Source organism: Chlamydotis macqueenii, chromosome 5 (assembly GCF_036417535.1).
Source record: "Chlamydotis macqueenii isolate bChlMac1 chromosome 5, bChlMac1.mat, whole genome shotgun sequence".
NCBI classification, from domain to species: domain Eukaryota; kingdom Metazoa; phylum Chordata; class Aves; order Otidiformes; family Otididae; genus Chlamydotis; species Chlamydotis macqueenii.
The window spans coordinates 47,219,428-47,243,259 of record NC_141560.1 but is presented as its reverse complement, the minus strand read 5'-3'; the positions used below and the strand labels follow the sequence as shown (position 1 = coordinate 47,243,259).

The 23,832-nt window shown below is 37.2% G+C and overlaps 1 protein-coding gene across 3 annotated transcripts in view; it reads right to left on the bottom strand.

Annotated features, from left to right (window-relative positions):
* Nucleotides 1-23,832, bottom strand: part of LRRC4C (leucine rich repeat containing 4C) — a 459,752-nt gene that overhangs the window by 104,393 nt on the left and 331,527 nt on the right. For 2 of the 3 annotated variants that reach the window (XM_086749985.1, XM_086749987.1), the window contains exon 1: nt 7,220-9,076. The gene's annotated coding sequence lies outside the window, so the exon portion shown is untranslated. Of the gene's footprint in view, nt 1-7,219; nt 9,077-15,786; nt 15,914-17,024; nt 17,112-23,832 lie in introns of those variants that run through there. The other variant, XM_086749986.1, reaches the window with a different exon arrangement.

The following is a 23,832-nucleotide window of genomic DNA, read 5'->3' as shown; positions in this document are numbered from 1 at the left end:
CTTAAGGACAAAGCCATCCTCTGCTACGGTCTGATTCAGTAGTCTTTAACAGATGCCTCTAGAGCTATACCTAATGTATATAACTCAATCTTCAGGGCTAGACTACTCAGTGAAATGTACCTTACAGAAAGAAGGACATCAACATGAACAGTCACTGAAGGTAAGATTTTTCGACCTCTTTCCAGTTCAAAAGACAAATCCATTATGGTTTTAATTCCCTGCACCATATACAGTCAAAATTCACATGGGCGTTAAATCCAATAAAACTCTTATTGAAGTAGTAGACTGTGTACTGCATATGAGCAATGTGAAAGGCTAATGGGGTCACTATCCTTCCCGTTTAGTAGCTGTGTCATCAACAACCCTAACAAAAAATAAACCTCATTTTTTTTTAAATGATGCAACAAATATAAAAGTTTGCATCTGGAAATACAATATATAACCACTTGTAGAAGAACCTGCCTGTTCAGTAAGAGCTCACAAATAGAGTATTGTCAAAACCAAACAGCTAAGTAAAAAACCCTTAACACAACACGTATTCCCTTTGGCAAAGAAGGTCATGGAATTTAATACATTTTTTGTGCACTTCAGTTGAAACTTGCATGCATTGAGGGAGGGAAAACCGCGGTTCCTTAACTTAATCATTTTCTCTCTTTGTAGATACTCTTTTATAGCCTTTAAAAGGTAAACGATAACATTTTTTAAAACTAATTATAACACATCACAATATTCAGTTATTGATGCAAATAGTCAATGCACAGAGATTACACCATCACCAAATTCTCCTAGGCATGATCGAGAATACAGCTCTAAAATATCACATTTTACAAAATATCTGGTTTTGTTACTACAGATTGAGGTTTTGCTGTGGCAGTAACAAGGGCCAGATTACTTAATTAATCCATCAGTTACTACATTATACACTGACGAAAAAGAAGCATTAATACCTCCAATGTCATCAAGGACTGCAAAAGGAATATGGAACATTTACAAATTTATAAGCTTTCAGCTTACTAATTCAAAATGGTATTTGGATCACCTTTTTATGTCTGTAAATATAAATACTTATCCTATTTATTTCTGGAACTAAAACAGGTTTTGTACCTCATTTAGGAGAAGTAAAAAATAAAACAAAAAAAAATACAGAGCAGGATCTATCCAGCTGAAGTAATTACTAAGGCTCCAATTGAGATTAGTTGGAGCAGAACTGGGTTTATCTTTGCACAATAACAGAAGAGAAGAGAAAGAAATGTAAAAGGAATTAAACTGGCTGTGTGGAAGAGTTACTACAGAACTGACCAGCTCATACATGTTGCAGTGCTTCATTAGAACAACAACAAAAAAAATGGATATTAGTGAATAAAAATCCAAGCAATCCTTTTAATTAATTCTCTGCAAGACAGATTTTTCACTTAGACTAGTTTACAGAGAGACTGTCATCTCAGCCTCTTCCACCTGTCCACTAATAGTTGGTTTTGGAAATTAAAAAGAAAGTAAAATGTTGGTCTACAGTTGATAAAGACCCAATAATGATAAAACTTTCATCACTAGTTCTTTACTTCTAATTCCAATCAAGACAATGGAATCTGATGGGCTTCAGTAATTTGATGAGTGAGCAGCAGCACAATGCATGAGAAGTGAGGTAAGTACCTCCCACTCCATCACAGCTGGCCACCTTTTTTGTCATCTCAAAGATGCTGGGGAAAGTTCAAGGTACAGAAACAGAATTAGTGCCTGCTTAAGGTCTTAAGGTAGTCTTTTGCTTAAGATCATGACTGAGGTACAGTCAGTGATAAGCAGTGTGAGGAAACCGGCGCTGCTATTACTCATGCCGCACTCCCCTCATCAATAAACAGACTCTTTATGGGCTTGGCTTTATTTCCCGTGTAACATGGCACATGAGTGAAGAGATTATTGACATGAAAGTGAAGAAAGGTTTGTAAGTAGAAGTAAAATGTGCTAGAGATCTGAACTACACCAACACTTTTGAAAATTTCCAGCACTGGATTTCAGGATTAGGTCTGACTCTTGGAGCAATCGTTATTATATGTCTAGTGAAGGAAAAGCACTCCTGGGCTTTCTAAAAGTCAGTTCATAGTATACTGTCCATACAAACATGAAAGGAAACTACATCCATATTTCTGATGATTATTTTAATGCACAGGACTATGTGGATCCCATAGCTGCCAAATAACTGAAAAGAGACCCCTCAAACACAAAGAGCATTGCTAAATGCTCTGACTTGCTCCTGGTTTGCTGACAAAAACTAATTCATCTAACTTATCTTGCTGTGATACTTCTGAGTAAGCTGTATCTAGTTGCATGTGCAAGCATTTTTGCTGGTGCTTTTTGCTTTATTTTGGGGTTGGTTGGTTTCCTTTTTAATTCTCCTGGTTCGCTGGTTATATTGCTCCCCCACAGTCCTGACATAACAAGTACAAGCTCTGCAGCAAATACTATGGGAGATTTTATTCAGTGGTCTGATGCTGCCTCTCTCTCTCACAAGCAGCAAGGGTAAATCTTGCCTCAGCACTGTGAAAACAGAATTTTAAGAGTTCTTACAGTGGTGTTAGTATTTAAATTTACAGAAGCTCTGGTATATACTTGAAATGCGTTTTAATCTGCTCAAGGAATAGACTCAGACCTGGGAAGTTCATTGTCATTTCTAATTGTCAGTGACTGCTACACTTTGCTTGCCTGCAGCTATTCAATTAACATATCACCACTACACAAAATATTGTAATATGCTCGATGTCCTAACAACAAGAGCCTCACACTCCACTTCTATCCAACCATTTCCTCCTAATTTGGTTTCCAACATATTAGCAAATGACAAGGAAGTACATACAGACAGACATATGCGAACAGATAATGCAGCCTTCAAACACCTTTTTCCTATTGCTGTGCAAAGTTCTGTGGAGATATCCCTGGTTGTTTTGTATATCAAGAGAGAGACAGACAGAGAGAGAGAGGGAAGAAAAGCTCAACTCCAGAAGTGGAAAACATGTAACTTGTGCCCTGAGATATTGCTATGGCAACATTTAAACAATGAACAGAAAGCCCTGCAGGATTCTGCTCTCGCTTCCTTGGATACAAAATGTAAATCCTGATTCTCTTTTATTGCGTGCATGCCCAAGTGTCTGATTTTTGCCTTTTCCTCTAACAGATCGCAAAGTATCCAGGCCCCCTACCAGGAACTACACATGCATTCACTTCCATGTATCGCAGCTTGTGAATATGCAATTAAACACACCACTAGCACACTCATCTCCCATCTTGCATCCCCATTTCTACCCCCAAAAGAAAAAAATTACCATGACAGCACAGCTAAATACCAAGTACCCTTCTTTTCTGAATAATGTTGTTAAATAAACCACTCCAAAATGTCACAAGCCAAGTCCCAATGTCTACTGCCACTGCAGGAAGAGGAAGCAGGGTTCGTTCAAGGGCAGCTCCTTGCCCACGCTGCTAGACTCTAGCATGCTGCAAGGCTGCCTTCCAGACCTCTGTGGCTCCTGCTATTACTAAGTCCTTCTCATCTGGGTTGTCCTGTGGGGGTGGCGCTTTATGACAGAGAGGCTTGTGTTTCATTATGATTTTCACAGAGCAGCTGGCAAGGGCATGGGTGGAGATGCAGAAGGAGGGACTCTGCTAATAGTAGCCCAAAGTCCAGTCAGCTTGACTACCCTGAAAATTAATTCGTGGGTGCTAATTGCATTTCTTCAGAGTAATTTTCTTCCCAGACCGCAAGTGGCACTAATTCCAGCACCCTTCTCTCTCTCCTCATTCCCTCACTAGCCATCAGAAACAACAGGATATCTCCAAGCCAAAGTGAAGGCACACTGGCAAGATCGAGATGGAGTCTCTCGCACACTGCTGCTGTGCACAGTGCACTCCTTCAGTTAATACATCGCAACTTCACTCTTGGACAGCTTGGCTTGTGAATTTTCACCAGCACCAAGCTCTCTCAAAACATGCTAAAATCCTGTCCTGAGCGTCATTCAAAATCTTCCTGTCTCATATTGCTACAGCAAGAATCTTCATGTCAAATAGAAGACAGCTTTTTAGGTCACTGGCAAATAATTTTAAAGCCTATATGTAAGGAAGCCATGCCAGTACCTCGAGAATCCTTTTCTTTTCCTCCAGTCCCACACATTTATTGCCTTACATCTAGAACATTCTTCTTGGGCCTCACCCAATCTGAAAGTCCATTTTTGACTTATCAGTGCTATCAGGCTGGGAGATATTATGATACAAAATTTGCTGCTCTGGCAAACCGAACCTGCTCCTATTCTAGACCAGTGCAAATAATTCCTGACATGTGAAAAGACATGGACTAGCTACCCCCTTGCATTACTAACCTACAGTTTGCCAAGAGTAACTTGAGATGCATAATCTCTGACCTTCCAGGGAACAACTAGAACAAATGGAGCAGGACCCTCCAATACAGCTTTCTCTTTCCTTCTGTACAACCATTTGGTGCTTAAATATAAACATAACGTACGGTTTCCTGTACAGTGCCAAAATCCCAGCTGCCTGGGGTCATTACCAAAAGGATTGTCCATGGTTTGAAGAGGAGATAGCCCACAGGACCAGCATGTGCTGCTGAACGATACACCTGTGCTCAGGCATATGCGAGGGAAGTAGCAGAGACAGCCAGCTTTTGCCTCTACTTGAGGAGATTTGTTGCTCCTCATTTAGCTGGATGTTTGGACTGATGGTTTTGGTTATTTATTTTATGATCAGTCCTTTGGCCTCTGGATAAGCCCCAGCACAAATGCTGAGAAATGCTATACTTATTCCCACTTTGAGATTGAATGGGTTAAACTCTGGCTTGTTCCATGTGTCTTTTGGCTACTGTATTAAGTGAATGATTCACTGCAGTGTGAAACTATTGCCTCTTTAGAAGCAGTCACACATCCCTAGCTTTTTAATGTTGACAAGGTTTGCCTATTTCAGCCCAAACTTGTGGCTAAATTTTCCCAGTGCTTCCTCATCAGATCAAGAAAACCCTCCTGCTAGTTATTGTACAAAATGAATGAGGCACCTATGGCAGCTTTCTGCTGTCAAAAACTGGATTTGCTCTATCAAATTTTCTGTTTATGTGTTCACTTGACAGCAATCCAGGGAAAAGCTTGGAGACGCCTTCTCCTTAGTCAGCTTCTTTTTCCTTCAGTAATTACTGAAGCTTAACATAAATTTAGCTGCTCTATTACTGCAACTGCTGATCTAAGTGTAGTCCACAATAGGGCATGGACTTACGATGATACATGGAGGAATGGAGAACAGAGTTTTGTGCTTATTTTCAGATGCTGACAAACTTATTACACATTTAGTGTCCCACCAGGAAACATGTGCCTAGAGAAATAAATTAGGCTAAAGCACTTCACACTAAACCAATTTAGCTATACTGAGAAAGATGTGAGTAATTGGAGCTGGTAGGAACAATTTTTGCTGTGCCTGCTTCCTTCTTTTTCTAAACACAACAGCACAAAGGGTCTGATTCGTTCGCGTGGCCAAACAAAAACTTCCAGAGATTTCCTTAGGAATAGAATTGCACCCTAAATCTTAATCCTTTACAAGTAGCCAATGTTTAAGAGGCATGACCTCCAAAAAGAAGTGCATGGGACACATTTGAGAGGCAGAAGGTCTCATTTCCATTATGCCAAAAGATTCATGACATTTATAGGAAGTAACAGTGGTGATATGAGTGAATGGAGAAAGCAGAAAAAAAAAAAGGATGATGCTAATATTTATTTACATATTTATCCAGGGAAGTTACAGCTCTGGTTTGTGTGGTTTCACGCAAGAAGCTTGTGAAGACAGAAATGCTGCCAGAAAAAAAAAAAATGTTAAAATCCGGCTCTACCAACACCTCTCCCATCCTTGCCTTCTCTCCCCTCCTCCAGAATATTGCAGCTAGAGAAAAGTAAAACAAGTGGCAAAGCTAGTTCTGCACCTTGCCTGCCAAAAAATATCCATATCTGTTCAATGGCTCATTTAATTAGCTGCTTCTCTCTCTCTTCTTCTCCCCCACTTTTGGCCTAACACTTTCAGCTGGAGTCTCTACATGTGAAGGCCAAGGTTGAGGAGGGCAGAGGTGAGGGAGGAGGGAAGGGGAAGAAAGAAAAATAAAACTCCCTACCTACAAGCTAAGCAGTCATGTCAGGAGAGGGGACAGAAGTGGCACTCTTCCCCACAGGAAAACAAGGACCTCTATTTTAAACACCATGTTACCCTCCCTTTATTCCGCATCCCCACACCACATTTCTCCAGGAAGGGAGACACATTTACCGGCCTGTTACACACCACTGCTAACCTGTGACCACCACATACAAGCCACTTTTAAATTATTTTCACTATCAGCATAATAAAAAAACCCCTTCTATTACCACAGGATTCTCTCACGGTTTGTCAATCAAAGTAAATCTCCTTCAACTGCCATGAAAGACCTAGGGGAGCCTGAAGGATTCACAACAAAATCACAAAGAATTTCCTAGGAGATCTGGAGGGCACGGCTGGCTAGTACAGCAGTTTCCTGAACTCCTCTTCAACAGAAGAATGTCTTCTCTCTGCCTGTTACTGATTTTTCTTAGCAATGGAGTTTAAAACGTGTCATTTCTCTCAAAGCTACCTCCTCAAAATCCATTAAACCCCTTGTCCTACACCCCCCCCTCCACTCCCTGCTTCACCTCCCTGCTTGATTATAAAATTTTCCTGTTAATACACCATATTGATCTGCAATGTCAGACCGGATGCCAGCATTTAAATCAGAGCCTTTCTCTATTTTAAACACTTACTAAATAAATAAATAAACCTCCTCCGTGCACCCAATTCTATGCAACTTGCATCTGTTTGTACAGACTGGGTAAAGCAGGCACCCCCCCCCCCCCCCCCCCACTGCAGGGGCTTTCTCAAACGATTTCTTTGCTAGTGAACATTTACAAATGCTATAGAGCCACACAAGCAGGCAGGCGTCTGCAACCAAGGTTGGAGTTTTACTAACAGGAATATTTCAGCTACTGTGAGAATTCAGTTCTGTCCTTGTTCCTTCTCTTCTTCCTTCCCAACCACCCCCCTCCAGCCATTATCAAAATCCAGTCAGAATCTTTGTTCAGGTGGGGGAAAAGACCAGGAAAAGAGGGATAAGGAAGAAAGAAGAGGAACAATGGAGCATATTTCTTTTTCAAATAAATAATAAAATGGAAAGTGTACTTACTGTATCCTCAAAGACCATTCAGCTGGAAATCCGAGTGGTTACGAAAAACCAGGGTGGGGGAGGGGTTAGAAAACTATTTCATTTCAGCAACCAAACCAAAATTAAAAACAAGAAAGGAAATTAAAAAAAAAATTATATCCAATGGCAATTTCCCAGCAATTTCAGTCCATACAGGTGTCAATCCAACCCAACACTGCTGAACTCTCCCCCTCCGGCAATTTTGCTGTATTCTTCTCTGTCCTTTATTTTCTCTGTGGCGTTCAACTTTTCTGCTCAAAATTGCTGTAGTGGTAACATTGATGTCTGCCTCCACTGGAGACGAGTGGTTTAAAATAACAGGAAAAAACCAAAAATCCTTGCAGAGGATGAATGGTCCTTCTCCTTTCTGAAACTTTTCATACCACTGTGGATCCTTTGCTTAGTTTCCTTTTTCTGAGGTTTTCTGCCTCTCTGGCTCCACTGCTCTCCATTGCTCACTATTTGTTTTTTCTCTGGAGAGCAGGAAGGGCTGTGTTTCTTTTTAAGCAACACTCCATCTGTATTCTTTTAATGCAATTTTGTTGTGACTGTTAAGATCCAGGTCTTGCCAGGCAATATTCTTCTTTCCCCTTCTTTGCTGCACTATCAATTATCCAATCCGTGTGGCTCCACATTAGAACGGGGATTCCCATTCTTCTTTTTCTCTATCCCCCACGCTCCTTTAGAAAAGAATCTCCTTTTGCATTTAAATTTTTATTTGTGTCTGTCAAAACAATAAACTTTTAGTCTCATTCCCCCCTCTCCAAAGATCTGATTAGATTTCCAATCACAACCCAGTGCGCAATTGGATTTTTTATTTCAGCAAGAAGCCAGCAATCCACAGCATCAGCACCCTCTCCTCGATTCGAACTCCACGTTATATCCTTTTGCCTTCCCTCCAACTCCTCTGCATTTTCATAATCTCACATTAAATGGAATGAAGGAGGGAGGGAGTAGAGAAAAATTCAAGGTTCCCACCAGCTGTCAAGAATAAATCCATCCCCTTGTTATTTTTTAAACACTTGGGATGGCTGTTTTTAACGCCCACTCTCCCCTTTGCCCCCCACACTTCCCAAAATCTTTCTGATGTTAAAACTCCCCCGATGGGGCACAAAAGAAGCCCCGGGAGGCGTGATTTGTCCTCTTAGCTGTAAATTTCACAAGCACCCTTTGCTTTTCATTTCAGCTTCCTCTCCATCTTTTGTCCAGCAGCTATACAGATCCAGCAGCACCCAGACGGATAAACTTCTATTTCTTCTTTGAGGAGAGAGAGGAAAAGAAAGAGAGGAAGAAGGATAAAAGCTCTCCAGTCTCTGCCTCCCTTTTCCTCCCTTTCTGTATTTCAATGCAGGTCTGATCTCATTTCCAAGCTCAGCCTCGTGTATTTCAGATCTACAAGTTGTATTTCCCTTCTGCACAGCAGTGAGTTAGTCTCCCATCTTCTTCCACATGCCAGTTATCTTCCCCCTTTTTTTCTTTCTTGCCTCCCTCCTTTCCAAGATGACACATTCCCAGGAGCGCAGATGCCTCTTTCAGTTTTTAGTTTCATCCCTGAAATGCACAGCCGTTTGCACAGCGAAACCCTTCCTCCCTCCCATTAGCTTCAGCGTGAATTCTCCCTGTGTGTTCATGTACGTACGCATGTATGTATAGATCCAGTTCCTGACAGCTGCTGTTGTTGCTGCTGGGAGTAGCTCCGCTTTTCTGTCGCTCTGGCTTTCTCTCACTCCCCACCTTTCAGTGGCACCCTAGGATTTGCAAATGTCCCAGGGCTAATCTTTCTGGCTACACTCCTCCTTCTCCCATTCCATTCTCTCCTCTCTTTTTAATTTTTTTTTCTTCTTTTTTTTTTATCCCTTTCTTCCGCCCCCCCCCCCCCCCCCCCTTCTTTTCTCTGCTTGTGATCAGTAAAATACAATTACCCAATTACCTCCCATCATCTTAGCACTGATTGGTCAATTGCATTAACACTTGATGTCAGGGAAAGGCTATAGGGGCTGCTCCTACGTGGCACTGCTGCCACCTGGTTGACATTCTGGGAACAAACTCGGGGTTACCTTAAGAACTCTCCCAAGTCAGAAAGCAGTAATTGAAAAACAAGGGATCATCTTCAGGAAAGGAATGTCAAAACTCATTTTCTTAAAAGCCTGCCTGATTCTGACAGTTCAACCAGTATTCACAGGTACCAGCCTAGCCGCTGAAGCAGAGGGAATGACAGTAAAATGAAATGAGGTATAAAGTTGTCTTTGCAAAAGAAGTACAGAACAACCAGTATTCACTAGTACTAACTCTAGCCACAGAGGCAGAGGAACAACAATATAATGAAACGGGGTATAAAGTTACCTTTGCAAAAAAAAAATTAACAGCGTACAGAAAGATAATCTGTTTTCTAACTACAGAAATAATTGTTTGTTTAAAACTTGTATACACATAAAAATTATCAAAAACTCAATTTTGGGAGGTGTTTCAGCCCAAAAGACCTACGAAGTGCTTCAAGGTTTCACCGTGTTTAAGTGATGGCTCCAGTGAGCTGTCAAATGACAGCAACACAACAGCACAATGTCTAGGCTCATCTACCAAATCTGCCACAGTCTGATTAGAATGCCTTCTGACCAGGACTTCTGAGGTTTCTAAACAGACTCCCTAATTTGGGATAGTTAAATACTGACATGTTTGTGATGTACTTACCTACCCACAGAGGTATATTAGATGCACTTATGTATGTTACCTAAAATGTGCAGAACTGGGCTTCTGTCTTATTCTTTTCAGGCACTTAAATTCAACAGAAATTTTACCAAAAACTTTACATCTATAAAGTTAGATACTCTACCCTCTCCAGGATCAAGGGAAACAGAATATGGATGATGTATGTGCCGGCATTTGTCTCTCTCACAATCAGAAAGAAATTATTTATAGTTCTAACTCCTCCACACAATCCCAAAAAAAAAAAGAATTAGTCAGGCGCTTTCATGGTAATTATAGCAAATTTCATATATTAAGCAGTAACTCTGAGTTACTCAATGCATGCAATAATATAGCTAGCTCTTTGCTCAGTTCTCTCTCAAAAAGCAAAGTTATGTTTGGTATCCTTACTTAGTCTTCAACTTTGGTGTGAAACTGGCATACTTGAAAATAAAAAAAAATATATTTCTAAGTTATATGTCATTGTAAGTTTTTTTCTAGAAGTATAAAATCCATAAGCTAGCTGAGTTCAGTCAAATAACACTTACTGAATCATTAACATTGACTTTCAGATTTATTCTACTGACTCAGTGGGCTTTCTGGTGAGAAAGTTCTACCAGATAGAAGTTAGCAACTGGAACCAGGTCCTTAATCACTGTTAGATCATTTAGCATCTGATCTTACTGTCACTGAAATCAATGGCAAACACAAACTACCTACAATGGGTGAAAGAATGAGTATGTAGTAATAATGAATAACGCAAACACAATGGTCTTTCAAGAATGCTAAAAAAGACTTTGAGGATTTTTAGGGAAGGCTGCAAGTGTGAGAAGAGATGAAGTTGCTGACAAGTAACCATCTTTTTCTCAGTTGGTGAGCTTATTTTGTTCTTGTCTGATTCACTGACGCTGCTGGTGTATTTTGGGCCTACAAATGTCTTATGAAAATCTTTCCTTTTACTACTTAAAATCCGAAAATACACAAAGTTGTTCCTTTTTGCAGAAGGGTAAAAACATCACAGACTAATGTATGTTTGCTCCACTGTTTATTTTAGAAGCGCCTGAATAATTTCCTGGTAATATTAAAGAGCCAGTGAGCAAAAGTGAAGATTTCTACAGCTAAATTAAACAAATATATGGACACCAAAACCAGAAGACACACAGCTTTTGGGGATCTAATAAAAATCCAAGACACAAGCATCTGCAATAGCTACAGCATCTCTGTGGATAAAAACTACCTGGAGAGAAACTCTTCAGCAGGGCCTGTTGTGAAAGGAGGACGGGTAATAGTAAAATAGAAGGAGGTAGATTCAGACTAGACATCAGGAAAAAAATTTTTACAATGAGGGTGGTGGAACAGGTTGCCCAGAGAGGTGGTGGATGCCCCATCCCTGGAAACATTAAAGGGCAGGTTCGATGGGGCTCTGAGCAACCTGATCTAGTTGGAGATGTCCCTGCTTCTTGCAGGGGGGTTGGACCAGATGACCTTTAAAGGTCCCTTCCAACTCAAACTATTCCATGATTCTATAATATTTCATTTTTGATAGAAATCTGCACATTTTTTATTTCTTATGTCATTCAAATTACATCAAAATACACATTTCTAACAGATGCCAGTACATAAATAAATCTACATACATATATACAAACATAATATGTTTGCTGACATAGTTGTGACTAAACATAAAATTAGTATCAAGACTGTAATATGCTATAAAAGAGAAGATTATATTGTAGCCTAAAGTTTGTTATTTTTAATTTACCAATTATACTTTACACCTAATATTTGGTGATATTTATAAAATGACACTATATGCTATACAAAAAGGTAAATGTCCTTTTACTATTGTATTATCTGTTTTACAAGTGTGCATGCCACCCATGTGTGAAACCTATTTAAAACAAATATTTTAATATTATCACAATAAGTCATTCACTAATTAAATGTTAAAAGGGTATCATTAGCGCTGGACAGTTTGTGTGATTTTTGTGCATTTTTGTGCATTGTACGTTGTTTCCTCCAAACAATATTGTTTGTATATTGCCTTCAATTTTTTTTTATTTTGCAGGTTTTCTGAGAAAGAGAAACAATTCCCTATATATCAGTTCACAAAAGTCATCCAACATGGTAAGCTGATATTCAAAATGAAAGCTCCATGGAGAACTTTGGATGATACACATAATGCCATGTTTTAGAAGCACTGACAAGGTGATACAGAGGAAATATCCCAGGGCCACCTGCTCAGTTCCTAAACTAGGGAACTGCTATCCTTCATGCCTGTTCCCCACCACTGGGCACGCTCAGGTGGACAGTAAGTGTTAAGAGCAGCTGTTACCTGGTCTTCTCCCTGCCTGGGAGCTGCCCTGGCAGTGCTACCACACAGCTTGCAGAATAGTCACTGCTGCTGTTGCATCAAATCCCAAACAGACAGTGGAGGTCACTGTGTCCTGGTTCCTCTTATGGACCAAGATCATAATGAGTCAAAAGGGTGAACTGTGAAGAAAACTAAGCACAGACTGGCAAGGGAACTTTGTTTTTCATGTCATGGGACAAGCTTGCCTGATCCTGAGTATGAGAGGATAACAAAACTCAAATGCATGCACTGGCAAATCTTCACACAGCAACATGGACAACACCACATTGTTATAGTACACCTTTTCCTTCTTTACAGATGATGCAAGTTAAAGAAATGAAGTTCTTTGTGTGATTAGCACTGGAAGACACTAGTGGAAAAGACTAGATATTCACAATTTTCAGTCATTTGGTGGAAGAGAAATATGACTAAAGCCTAAGAAAAGATAATTCTGACCTGCAGATAAAGGACTAGATAAACTTTAAAATTGAATAAGCACAACCAAAGTTTAAGGAATAGTGAAACCAGACCATTTTGCTTACATAAAGTAAAGTGAGAAGTAGTTTCAAGTCATTAGAACCAGTGATAGCTCTGCCCTCCTTTTAAATAAACATGAAGAAATCATAAAGAAAGCTGTAGAACATATTTTTTTTCTGTTTTATTAAGCATTGCTGACAAGAAGCTGCTTGCACATGGATACAGTACTTCAATCCTCTTATAGCTTACTACTTTCAAAAGAGAACAAAAAATGCTGACAAACATATTTTTGACTGCACGGATCTAGGATCAAGCTCACTAATCAATTTAGGGATTCAAGAGAGATCCTGAAAATCTCAAACTCTATAAAATATGTCATACAATCTCACAAGGAGATTGTGATTTTTGTAATGTAATCAAAGCTCAAGGTACATATTTTCCTCTATATGTGATTTCACTGATTATTGTTCAATTCTTTTAATACAAAAAAAAAAAAACCACTAAAATCCATAACCATCAAAATTAGTAGCTGACTATAATACTGCCTCATTTACTAATTTTTAGTTATTTTTGTTCTGACGATTACAATTGTTGTGAGCAACTTTGTTTTGTAGATAATTTCTATTAAATCACAAAGGTTTGGAAGAAGTAAAACAAAATATATTCTCCTTTCAGAAAAATCTGGGTAAAACCACAGCACATGTGATTCTGGCACACAGAAGTTTAAGTGGCTGTTCAATACACTCATTTCTCCATAATATAATAATATCTATTGTTTCTGACAAAGAAACTGCTTGAGCCAGTGGGGTCGGACCAGATGATCATCAACGGTCCCTCCTGCCCTCAGCCATTCTGTGATTCTGTAATTTAACAGTTTATAAAAGTATTTACATAGAAGGAAAGTTAGAAGTCTTACACTTATTTGGTAAAAATATTTTTTCCAATCTGCTCTCAGATTCTTTTATTCACGTGTGTGCTCAGGAGAATTATGTGCATAGCAGTCAACTCAGAACCAGCAGAGGAAATTTTTTTTTCTAAAACAAATGCTGCTTTGAGGAAAACACATGAAAAAAAAAAAAGCAAATCACTAACAAAAAAAAAAGTTAGATTTTTCCTAACTTTGCTCTTGGGACTGTTGTGTTACAATTCTAAGGCCTACATATATATATATGTATACAGTTAGTGTTAGAACATTTATGAAATTATCTCCTTATCAAGAGCTTAATCTTTAGGGTTGGTAATCACTTTTAAGTTTATTGTAGCATGACTTTAGTGTACGTCACATTTAATAAAGTGTTAAATCTTAAGAGTATACACATATTCACAAAAGTAGCTACCTATTAAAAAAAAAACCAAAAGCTTCCTTTATACCCAGGAGAAGAATTCTGGTTCCACTGAGGTCAATGACAAAACTTCTATAGACTTAAAGATGACCACAATTTTACAGAGTATCTTTTTTTCATGTGATTTTAAATTTTAACTTCCATTCCAAACTCTACCTGTGAGCTCAGCATCTTAAAGATCAACATTAATCTTCACTTTTTTTTTTTTTTCCGCAGTTGGACAAGCTTTTTTCTGTTTCTGAGTCACAAATAGCTTCTCACAACATGCACACAGACAAATGCATTTTTTAAAAACGACTGTTAACCCACCTTTATTTGGTTAGAAATAGACTGTAGGTATGTTCCCTGCAATACAGGGCACATTTAATCTCTACTGTAGCAGTAGCCATGTAGCCTTTCAGTACTATTTTTTTCATATTATATTCCAATTTTTATTTCAACTAATTAGGACAGATTAGAAATAAGCCCATATCAAAACCCCTATCCTATTACAGAATCAAATGGTAAAGTGTGATTTTCATGGATAGTAACCCTAGCAAAGAACAAAAGCTGTGTAACAATAACAATAATAATAATATTTTGTATTTTTCTGCTCCAATTTCCAGTTCTTGGCAATGGTCATGTTTTTCAACTTCCTGTAAAACGTGAACATTTTAGACTGAAATTAACTACTGCATTCAACATTTTAAAATCACAGAATCATGGAATCATTTAAGGTGGAAAATGTCAGTAGAGTGAAAAATAAAGACTATTTCTTTTAAACTGAATTTTTAAGAATGTAAAATTTAAGAATATAGACAAGGAGACTTGGATAGGAATGATGCATCATTTCGGAAATAATATCTTTACAGTGTGACAGCATTTTTTTTTCTTCAGTGAATTTTAAATAGCAAGAGTATGATACTCTGACATAGAGATGAATGTATCAGACATCTTAATTTCATCTCCTGTGAAGTTATTTTGACTGGGAAATACAATTTGCATTTATTGATAATAAAATCTTAACTACATATACCTAAAAACATTACTGAGAAACAACTTAGCAGGGATATTGTTCTACCTTGTCCTCATCTTTAGCATATATTCAAGGTGAAATTCTGCTGTGGGGAAAAGAGCTTCCGTTTAACCTCTGAGCCAAAGAAAAACTATGATAACAGATTTCTCAACTTTAATCACAAAATGCATAATGGCTTGCTTTAATCATGCAAGATCCCAAAGCAAGTTATACCGTTCAATAAATTGAGGAGGAAAGAAAAAGAAGTGTTTTATGCAAAGAGATCACCAACAGTGGCAATTGTCAAAATGGAAGAAATAAAAAAGTTCACGGCACAAATAACATTAGTCAAGGAGATAAACTTCATTTTCAAGATCTATTTTCAGGTACTTATAACTTCCTAAATAAATTAATCTCATGAAATGTCTTCAGCATCCTCTATACCCAAATGCTGGATATCATTCTTATATATCAGACAATTTTCCACTTAGCCTTTATTGGGAAAACAAACAAACAAACAAACAAAACAAAACCCATGTACTTTTTATACTGAATTTTTTCAATTCTTTTTTTTTTCTTTCTTCTTAAATCACTTACGGCTTATCCTTTGCCATTGGAAAATAATAGAAACTTTTTTTTTTTTTAGATTTATCCAAATTAAAATGGATTGAAATACTATAATGCATGCAATATACCTTACCGTTAGTGCTTGCAGGATTGCGGCCAGCGACGAGCACATCAAAAGCATTATAGCCAGCACTATTTCCAGAGTCTTTGCATGATCTCAAGATAGTCTATTTGATTTCTCTGTGCGCCTGTCACCCTACCTGTAAAATGGAAATAATGCTTACTGAAGGTATTAAACAGGGTGGACTCACCATTAGTTGGATTAGGGAGAATAAAGTTTCACAGTTGTGTCTGTGCATGATGTGACACCATAAGCAACATATGATGTGCACTACAGCAGGCAAGGTAAATAGGAAAAATACAAGGTAGCAGAGAAAGAGGTAAAAACCCGTCCCTCTAAATAATTAGCATTCTTTTCTGTACCCTAGTAGTCAATACCTGACATTAAATAATTTAAGATCTCTGAATGCGTTATGATATACATGTACTCTGACAAAAGTTGACTCAAACTAGATGGCTTAAAAAGTCAAGGAACAATTTAGGACCTAGCAATGAATGAAGGCAGGAGGCACTGTATTTATACTCACAAGTGTTCTGAAATACACTATAAGAGAGTTAAAAGACCAATCTCCACCTTGAGTTCTCCGGATTTTCTCGCCCAGTGTTCAGCTCTCCCTTCTAGCTCCACATTCCCACTAAAATTATTTAGAGAGCATATGAAATGTGAAATATCTAATAAACTCAGATAATAACGAGCCTCTTGAAATTCTTTTGGACTTTGGCTACTGCCACTCCAAACAAACCAATAGTCTGTATAGTCCATTATGGTGTGACTTCTAAAGAGAATACAGGATTATTCCATAATAGGTAGTTCCACAACTTTCATTTCATAAAGCAATATAAGTGAAAGAATAGCCAAAATCCACTTGTTTTGGATTTGCACTTAAGCCCTGGAAAGGTTACAAGGGGAAAATAAAACTCTATATTTTGGAGACAATAACAGGAAACAGATTTAATGGAAATAAACTTCTTTTTTTTTTTGTCATTAGGATAGGATCCTTTGAGAAGTTCTAAAAGGAACTTGCAGTTCAGAACATTTCTCATTCTTTATTGACTGTATGTTAGAAATTCTGATAAGCAGTTAAGAAATCCTGCCAGCTACAACTGGTGAAAATGATGGCAAGAATAAGGATTAAAGTGGTTTTGTTTGTTTGCTTGTTTTAAATTAATTATACTTTAGACTCAGCTTTCCTATTATCTCTCCAAATTTCATTCCTAGTGGGTATGGTACAGTTCTAAATAGAAACGCACCTTACTGAATCAGATCTGGTCTTCAAGATCTAGGGACGAGTTTCTTGTTAAGGGGACTATTTCTGATGATGAACAGGATAAAAAAACCTGCAAGGAATGAAATATTGTTTTTAAGAAGCTGTACATCAGGATTATAGGATTGTTTGGGAGTAGGAAAAAAAAGAAAAAAACCAAGATGTGACACAGAGGAGTCTGGATTTGGTCAACACTTGTACGAGATGCTTCTTTTTGGTGTTTTCAGACCTTCTATTTCTCTCTCCTTGCACTTTTGCTCTAGCTTAGATTGAAACTGCATTTCCTTACAGTCGCATTTATTTTGAACTCCTTTGTTCATGTAGCTGGAAATTATCATAAAATCATAAAATCTTGAAGGTTGGAAAAGACCTCTAATATCATCAAGTTCAACCATCAACCTAACACCACCATGCCTACTAAACCATGGCCTGGATTGCCATGTCTACGCATTCTTTGAACACCTCCAGGGATGGTGACTCCACCACTTCCTTGGGCAGCCTGTTCCACTGCCTGACCACTCTTTCTGTAAGGAAGTGTTTCCTAATCTCCAACCTAAACATCCTCTGCCACAACTTGAGGCCATTTCGTCTCATCCTATCATTCATTAGTTAGGAGAAGAGACTAACACCTCCCTCCCCACAACCTCCTTTCAGGTAGTCGTAGTCGTGGAGAGCAATGAGGTCTCCCCTCAGCCTCCTCTTCTCCAGACTAAACAACCCCAGTTCCCTCAGCCATTCCTCCTAAGACTTGTGCTCTAGACCCTTCACCAGCTTCGTTGCTCTTCTCTGGACACGCTCTATCAACTAAACGTCCTTCTTGTACTGAGGGTGCAGCCTCACTAGTGCTGAGCATGGTCACTTTCCTACTCCTGCTGGCCACAGTGTTCCTGATACAAGCCAGGATGCTGTATCATAGAATCACAGAAATTTTAAGTTTGGAAAAGACCTCCAAGATCATAAAGTCAACATGCTAATAAAAATACCTATCATTTAAGAGATAAGAAGTAGTATTAGCATCAAAGTTTACAGTACTGATAGTCTTCGGGTAATAATTAGGGGTAATATTAAGAAAACTAGAATACTAGGCTGAGGTTTTCAAATTTTCCAAAAAATGGCTTACAAATACATTTGGTGAAAATCAGGAGGTCAATGGATAAGGGTTTCAATTTAAAATGCTTCAAGTGGGCCTTATTTTCAAAAGTAGGCACAGCAATGTTTATTAAATCCAGTCCCATTTAAAATGTGTTCTCCAAAGACGAGCCAACTAGAATGAATCACCACTTTTGGAAAACACATTTAATAACTCCATAGATGAAGGCATAGATCTGGAAGCAGGAATTAACCACCTGTGGTCCTAAAGTACATACAGTACATTTTACTATAATTCGTTTTCTGGAAGAGAAAGTCAGAAGAGAAGAGATATTTAGGTTCAAAGTGCAAATTTAATGCAAGCTCTCCCAAAAGTAAGGTTATAAAGCTGTTTCAAATTAATATTATAAACTTCTCCCAGAAATATGATAATTAGAGACAAATTAGTTTTAAAACAAAACCACTGATAATTTCAAACTACTCCTATTTTTATAATTGGTGGTTGTTTGTTTTTTTTTTTAATTACTGCTCTTCCCTCAGTTTTCTTAGGAAAATAAAAACAAAGAAAATATCAATATAAAAACAAGAAATAAATGGTTCCAAAGTGATTATTGCTTTCCACAAGTATTTTACCTTAATATTTTCTTAAGAATTCAAACAGTTATTAAAATCACAGAATGACATTGAAATAGTTATTTCATTTCCTGCATGATTGCCACAGATATGGGAATTAAGGACTGGTTTGTTTCTGCCTTTTATACAGGTACATATATGTATGTGTGTACACACATGTTTATCATGACATATGGTAACACTTAAATGTTGTCATGGGCACGTTTTTCTTATGGTCAAAACCACTGTAGGAACAATAGTTTCATAAAAGAATTTTTCAAACATCTGTGACTTAAAAGATAGAAAATTTCTCATATATTTATTCTAAAATAATGTAGCTTGTAGCTATTGCAAAGGATATGCTTGTCAAACCTACAAAAGAATACACTGGAATTAGAGATAGATGCAGAATGGTCCTTGAACTTGACAGTGTAGGATTTTCTGCTTGTTTGTAGGCAGAGTAGAACTGGCATTGCTTCCATTAAATTAATGTGTTTAAGATAAGAATTTCTTATAGTTCACATGAGAATTTGAGCATGCCAAAATTCCTCAATATAAACTTTTCTGAACAACATCCAAAGATGTTCACCTGACTTTATTCTACAAACAAACCCTCCAGGATAGTTTTTGAAAGGTATTCAGGTGCTTAAACACTTGGATTGGAATATTCTGTGATTTATAGATTTTTTTTTTATAAGTGCATTAATCAACTCACATATGTCTCCACCTTTAAAAGCCTTTCAAACAAGAACACTGCTTGGTTGTTTGTTTTTTTTTTCCTTAACAGACAATAACATGTGCTAAATGTTTAAGTTCCATGTGTAACTTTGCAGGGTAAGAGTATTTCTTACAGGTAGTCAGCACCATTCATGTCAGCTTAATCGTATCAAGATATCAGTGGCTATCCTATTTTTTGTAAGATTTAATTTCTAGTTCTTAGTTCCTTGGAACCGAAGAAAATCACCAGTTTGTCACTACAGTATTTGATGGGAGTTAGTATATGGGAGGATTATGAGCCAGTCTTTAAGCCTGCTGGTCAGTAAAAAAAAAAAAAAACCAGACCCCAAAACAAATAAAAACTTGTCATAATGACTGGGGCAATTCTATGCATACAGAAAATGCATTAGACAATATACTTACAGATTCAAATTTATTTCCAGAATATACTACTATTAAGACAGAGAAAACATCTGAGATACAACTTCCCTGTCTTGCTGCAGAAAACTTCAAAAACTTGCATCTTATACTTTCCTTCTTTAGCAAACTGATGGATGTTTACTCTGGACTAGTTCTGTATCCATGCCCACCATCGGGATTTGATTCTGTAAGGTATTTAAGTGGGATATTTATAGGGCAACTATGCTGATGAAGACCTTATATGCTACGCTGTAGAACAGTAAGGATTTCTGCTTTGGTTAAATGAGAGCAAGTATATAAATATACCCCTTTGTCATAAACCCGTGTGGGAGTAGTTTGTTAGGCAAGGTGCTAGAAGTGAGAGGGAAGCTCTAACTACTTGCAGCTCTGACACATTATTATTCATTGAATGGTGTGTCACTCAGACTGCCATAATGCACAGCAGAGAGCATTCATACTATCAGTGTTGAACAGCACTGAGAGGGATTGCAGAGGCACAGGTCATTTTGAGGAAACACCTCTGCCACAATCCAGGCACAGGCTTGCTGCCTTTTGTGGAATGGATCTGGTAGCATCAGCTAGGGGATCATCCTCTAGGTTACCAACAACCAACCAAATTAATTCATTACAAATGTAGACATATTTGTACAGGCTTCCTGAGAAGGAGTCAGAATTCTGTATGTAAAGTACTAACTAAATATTATACAAGTGCATTTATCAGTCTTGGAGAGAGTGATCTGAACAAAGAACAGGTCAAATGTGCAAACAGTTGTATGGGTATGGGTGTCAGCACAACACTTAGCACTGAGAAAGAAGCTTAATAAGAGAAGGTATAATCTGCAGGGTCAGAGAAGGCATAAATATAGAAATTTAAAATCACCCAGAAAGAGCATAAAGAAATAAGGCAGCAAAGTAAGGAAATCAGATAGAGGCATCAAGTTTAAACACACATAAAACAGAAGAGCAGTCAATTAGACAAAGAAGAAAGTCTGAATTTTTTGAATAAGAAAATATCAAGTTATAGCTATAAATAATTAAAAACAGTCTTTATATCTTTGAAAATCAGCTTACACGAACAAAACTTTATATGTGTTATTTCCACTAAAATTTGCTTCCTCAACTGTTTACAAAAAAAAAAACCAACAAAATCACAATGAGCATATTCATTTTCCACCTGCCCCTCCATCTTTAAAATTATTGCAATGTTAAGATAACTTATTCAATTTTTCTGCTTCTGTCTTCTTTCATTTTTTATTTAAAAAAACCTTCAACTAGGAGTCAAGAATAAAAAAAAACCTCAAAGTCAGACTTTCACAGCCATCAGAGAAATAATTCTCAAACATAATTATCAGGTCACGAAGGATTATTGTAGCACCATTGCAACCAACCCTGCGTGAGACCTGCTAGAGCTTCTGGTATAAGCACTTCCAAACCTTATCTAGACTTCACTCATGCTAATATTCTTCTTTTAGAAAACAGAGGATAAAAGGATATAGTTCACACTCTAATCTTTTTTGTTAGAGCAATAGTTTGAGTAATAAGGATCGAGGTGCAGAGCATTTCCTGGGAAACTACTAACAGAGGAGCTAATGATCATGCCTCCCTATCAATAACATAAATTTGTTAGTAATATTACAATAGGAAAAAAAAACCCTGTAAGCTATTACCTTTAAATTAACAGAAAAATCCATTAAGTTGTATTCATACGAGTCTTTTCTTCACAATGTGTCTAAAATCATAACTTATGAACCATTCTATAGACCACCTAAAAATGTACCTGCCTTATAACTTCTGGTAAATGATTCATAGTAGTACCACGAAGAATTGTCACACCAAGAACAAGAATTGGCATTCCTGTTCAATTTCTTTTAAAATTTTAGTAGGTGAAATACAATCATGTAAGTAGAATTGAACCACTCCACTGTAATTTTTTTTTATCATTATACAAAAGGCAGTGATATCAAAGGACTTGAACTAAAATTCCTAATTTGATCAGGAATTTAATGGTCTAAGCAGCACAAGGCATGTTCCTTGTAGCATGACCATTTCTTACCTTACTGAATACTTTGAGAACAACAGTAAGCTAGCAATTTATGACAATGTGGCTGCATGCAAAGGTGGTATGAGATGGTTAGGATGAATATCAAACTGAAAACCAGAAAGCATTTATATATTCATATCTTCATTAACAAATCCATTTCTTTCAATAAGTCCTGTGCCATCTATGATTAATTTTTCATAACATTCAGAACTGTTATCTAATGACTTCTAGAAAAACTTTGTATTAACCTCCCCTATCTTTACACTTTTTACAGAACAAGCAACTTAAAGAGAAATAAAGGAGAGAAAAATATATACTTTTTCCATACATGATTCTCTGTCTACAGTATTCTGGGTTTTTTATTTTTTTTCCATTAATCTTTACAAAAACCAAATTAAATCATAGAGTCATAATTTTGGTTGGAACAGAACTCTAGGGGTCATTCAGTCCAGTCTCCTGCTCAAAACAGGTGTAATCAGAGCAGGTAGCTCAGGGTATGTCCAGTGGAGACTTGAACACCTACAAGAGCCCACATTCTCTCTGGCCAATCTATTCTGGTATTTAACCACTCCCAAAGTATTTTGTATTTTTTTTTCCCTATTACTAAAGTGAAGGCTGGGAACTAACCATGAGGGAGAAACGGCTCAGGAACGCCACCTTTGCTGTCCTTGGTGCTAAATTCACCGTTGTGAAGATGGTATGCAATGTCTGTTGAATGGACATTGTATACTATCTTCATGATATACAAGGATGATGTCAGAGCAAAAACCAGCGTCAGCTGTGGTAACTTATGCACTAGAAATATTTCAAGAGGAATGAAACATTGTACTTTCAAATGTAGAATGAAAATACTGAAGAGGCAACTCTAAAAACAGAAAAGGAGGGATCAAGGAATTAATAATGAACAGAGAACATCTGTATCTTCAGTATCCCAGCAACACTAGCTAAGAGAAATGAAGAACATTATGCAAAATTATCAACAGGGCATTGTGGGACATCTGGTTATTTTCTGTGAGTTTTATTGAAATCCTGCTGCTCCTTGTATTCTCTGGTGTCCTGGACATATTCAATGCTGAAAATCAAGTTAGAAAGAATGAAATTATCCTTAAAAAAAAGTATCCATAAAAAAGTTCATCTCAAACTCTGTTTTTTTAAATACACATATAGTATAACGGGTACAGTGCAACTATTACTTCAATGTGTCAGAAGCAGCTGCATTTTGTACTTTAAATTACTTTGGATCATTTCAGACAAAAGTGACCTAATCTGGCCTACATAAATTTATGCTGTTATTAGAAATGACATGTTTCAGAATTATTAGAAGTCAGGCTAAAAAGAAGTGTAATGAAAGATAAAATGCAGCAACTTTTCTTTTTTTTTTCTATTCTGATAAAAAAAAAAGTAAAGGATTCTCCAATATACTGATATGCAATCAAGAATATGTTGGGTTTTTTTTTATTTTAGAGAAAATAAAAGATTTAATCCAAATTAAATGATAGAAATGATGAGATTTAGTCATAGGTAATTTTAGAATATGAATATACTAAGAAATATATTTACTGAGGTTATCAAAATATTCTGCTTTCAAGTGATACTTGAAAAAACTGAAAAAACCTGCAAGCTAAGTCTATGGACAAGCATGGTGCAGGTCTATTGAAACGGGAGGCCAAACTTAAGTCCCAAAGCTTAATTCTCAGATATCTCTAACTATTTTGGTCAGTTTCTACTTGTTTTGCTCAAGTAAGTATATACAATTACTTTGTCAGAATTACTTTCATCAGAAAAGCTAAATTATTTGTCCACCTATATAAAATGCCTGTCAGATATACTTCCACTTACTTGTTTTATACATATATACATATGTGTATATACACACACACTTATTTTTCTGCTTCTTACAAGCAAAATAAGAATT